At 42.5% G+C, this 3,879-nt stretch overlaps 2 non-coding genes across 2 annotated transcripts; both read left to right on the top strand.

Annotated features, from left to right (window-relative positions):
* The first annotated feature begins 1,113 nt into the window (after positions 1 to 1,113).
* On the top strand, positions 1,114 to 1,196 carry trnal-caa (transfer RNA leucine (anticodon CAA)). The gene has a single exon. It is a non-coding gene; the product is annotated as a tRNA-Leu (tRNA).
* A 2,600-nt stretch (positions 1,197 to 3,796) lies between these two features.
* Positions 3,797 to 3,879, top strand: trnal-uaa (transfer RNA leucine (anticodon UAA)). The gene has a single exon. It is a non-coding gene; the product is annotated as a tRNA-Leu (tRNA).

Genomic DNA, 3,879 nt, shown 5'->3' with positions numbered 1-3,879 from the left:
TGGAGCCTATCCCAGCTGACTACGGGCGAAAGGCGGGGTACACCCTGGACAAGTCGCCAGGTCATCACAGGGCTGACACATAGACAACCATTCACACTCACACCTACGGTCAATTTAGAGTCACCAGTTAACCTAACCTGCATGTCTTTGGACTGTGGGGGAAACCGGAGCACCCGGAGGAAACCCACGCGGACACGGGGAGAACATGCAAACTCCACACAGAAAGGCCCTCGCCGGCCCTGGGGCTCGAACCCAGGACCTTCTTGCTGTGAGGCGACAGCGCTAACCACTACACCACCGTGCCGCCCCCAGCTAAGGCATGTTATTAGGTATTTGAGCTGATATTATCCTGAAACAGCTGAACTCATGATAACCAAATTCACACTGAAATGTTTATTTTTTTAATCATTATAGCACTAGCTCTGGAATCACCATGTCCTTACCAGACTTCAGCAGTTCCTGGTGGCAAATGTTTGCAAAGCAGGACTTGTTTTGCAGAAAGCTTGCTATAGGATGGTAAGGTGGTATACCAGGATGATCAAGTGGTTAAGGTGTTGGACTCAAGCCCCAATGGGCAAATGTCCTCGTGGTTTCAACCACCACTCCTGGTAGGTGTTTTAGCTGAGTTCTGAAAGTAACTGGGAAATTCCTAACGGAAACCATGAAGTAAAGTCAAACAAGTGATGATCAGGGCTCAGAGAACTTCCTAATGTGGATCTCTTTAACCCTGACAAGGATTTGGAGACACAGAAGGAGGATGTCTTTCAACAAAATAGGAAACAGGTGTCGGGTGTTTGTTTATCCACTCTCCACCCTCCAACACTGTGCCCGACCAAATGACAATATTTTAAGGTTCAAGATAAGTTTTGCCATGATGGAAACACAAGGTGTACAGTCACCTAGATATGAAACAAAGGTGGTGATCTGAGATGTTGTCTTCTCCTTCTGTAGCTCCATCCGTCCTCAAGTTCCTATACTACTCGGTATTAATGTGGTACTACTGTAAAGTATTAGCTCTGGAATCACCATGATCCTGACCAGGATTCAGTAGTGACTGGTAGTAAATGCTTGCATAGTAGGACCCATTTTGCAGAAAGACTCTTATGGCTAACAACCAGGATGACCGAGTGGTTAAGGTGTTGGACTCAAGATCCAATGGATAAATGCCCTCATGGGTTCAAGCCCCACTCCTGGTATCAGCTTTAGCTGATTTCTGAAAGTAACTGGAAAATTCCTAATATAATTCATCAAGCAGATGACAGCCAGTTCTTAGAGAACTTCCTAAAGTAGTGCCACTGGAAAGCATGACCCTGTTTACAGCTCAGTCATGACTGCTCGTAATACTCATTCTACAGAAAGATTCCTTTGGGATATTGATATAATCATTAGTTCGGGTGGTGCCTGACCAAAGAAAAACAACCCTTCTTTGAACCAGTCCTCAGAGAACTTCCAGATGTAATGCTACTGTAAAGCAAAAGCTCTAGACTTACTGTGACCCAGACTAGGATTCAGTAGTTACTAATGGCAAATTTTTTGCACAGTAGGACTCATTTTGCAGAAAGAGTCTTATGAATAATGGTTGTCTATGCATGCTTAAACTGATTTAAAAAAAGCTGCTTACTTTTATGCCAGGATGAGTGAGTGGTTAAGGTGTTGGCCTTGCAATCTAATGGGCAAATGTCTATGTCGATTCAAACCCCAATCCTGTCAAGTGCTTCAAGTGAATTCTGTCTTGTATTGATGTATTTCATGAATGCCATCATACAAGTGCCTTTCTTTTTTGAATGAAGTCCTCATCGAACTTCCTAAAATAGTGCCACTGGAAAGCATGAGCTCTGGAATCACCATGACCCTGATCAGGCTTCAGTAGTTACTGATGGTGAATACTTGTGCATTAGGACTCACTCTGCAAAAAGTCTCTTATGTATAATGTCACTATAAATAAATATAATAAAGCCACCAGGATGACTGAGTGGTTAAGGTATTGGACTTAAGATCCAATGGACAAATGTTCTGGGAAAAAGTTTCTGTTGGAGTAAGATTTAATTTAAGAGTGTATAAGATAATATCTGAAAGTTCCTGGAAAATTCTTAATGGAAACCATCAAACAACTGACAATCGTTCTTTGAACAAGTCCGCAGAGCACTGCCAAATGTGATGCTACTGAAAAGAACTGCTACTGACCGGAATTCTGTAGATACTGAGGGAGAATGCTTGTACACTGTCAGAAATAGAGGGACAGTAGGAGTCCATTTCTGTCCCCCAAGGTACAATCTACACTAATGTACCCCCTGCGGCTCATTATTAGACCTCAAGGTAACTATGTGTATATTTTTAGGGCCAAAAAGGTACATATATGTTCTCAAGCAGTATATAAACAGAACAAATAAGTACCTTAGAGAGTACTGACCCAGTGACAAGTCATTACTCCTAAAGGTACAATAATGTACTTTATTTTCTTAGAGTGTACAGTCGGACTCATTCTGCAGAAAGACTCCGATGAGCAATCATGTTACAGTAGTACACCAGGATGGACTAGTAGTTAAGGCATTGGACTTAAGAGCCAACATATCCAATGTAGTCCTACTATAAAGTATTAGCTGTCATTGTGACCCTGACCAGAATTTAGTTGTGACTGATAATAAATGTTTACACAGGCAGACCCATTTTGCAGAAAGACTCTTACGAATAATGGCAATATTCACAGTATACCATGTTGACCGAGTGGTTAAGGTGTTGGCCTTAAGCTCTAATAGACAAATGTCATTGTGGGTTCAAGCCCCACTTCTGGTAAATGCTTTAGCTGAATTCTGTTGTGAGTGTCTGAAAGTTAGTGACTCTCCTGAAACTTTCAGGAATGACAATGATGTCAAGCAAATTCAGGGTCCATTGTGATAGAGACATTGATGAAGGACACATTCTTTGGGGTATGAGTTCTGGTGATGGAATGTCCTTGAAATCATAGATTCAGGAAAAAAAGTCTTCTGAATAGCTAAGCTCTTGGTCTTCAGCTCAAACCCTGCTACAATGCAGAAATTCAGCTTGAAAAATGGCAATTAGGTTCCATCTTGGGGGGGGGGGGGATTTAAACTTTGTGTTTCAAAGGTATGATAATGTTGGTTAAGATCTTAAAATGTTCAGTGGTGTCCTGCCTCACTGGTGAACCACTTTGAATTAAGTGTGTCTATTACATTCATCTCATCATCTCTAGCTGCTTTATGCTGTTCTACAGAGTCGCAGGCAAGCTGGAGCCTATCCCAGCTGACTACGGGCAAAAGGCTGGGTACACTCTGGGCAAGTCGCCAGGTCATCACAGGGCTGACACATAGACAACCATTCACACCTAAAGTCAATTTATAGTCACCAGTTAACCTAACCTGCATGTCTTTGAACTGTGGGGGAAATCAGAGCACCCAGAGGAAACCCACAGGGAGAACATGCAAACTCCGCACAGAAAGGCCCTTGCCGGCCACAGGGCTCAAACCTGGACCTTCTTGCTATGAGGCGACAGAGCTAACTACTACACCACCATGCCACCCTCTATTACATTCATGATATTTATATTCAAATGAATCCTTTAACAGCTAAGACATGTTATTAGGTATTTGAGCTGATATTATCCTGAAACAGCTGAAGTCATAATAACCAGATTTACACTGAAATGTTTTTTTAATCATTATAGCACTAGCTCTGGAATCACCATGTCCTTACCAGACTTCAGCAGTTCCTGATGGCAAATGTTTGCAAAGCAGGACTTGTTTTGCAGAAAGCTCCCTATGGGATAGAAAGTTAGTATGCCAGGATGACCGAGTGGTTAAGGTGTTGGACTTAAGATCCAATGGATAAATGTCCTCGTGGGTTCAAGCCCCACTCCTGGCA

This window comes from Neoarius graeffei, chromosome 23 (assembly GCF_027579695.1).
Source record: "Neoarius graeffei isolate fNeoGra1 chromosome 23, fNeoGra1.pri, whole genome shotgun sequence".
NCBI classification, from domain to species: Eukaryota; Metazoa; Chordata; class Actinopteri; order Siluriformes; family Ariidae; genus Neoarius; species Neoarius graeffei.
The sequence above is the reverse complement of the archived record's forward strand: the minus strand, read 5'-3'. Positions and strand labels throughout refer to the sequence as shown.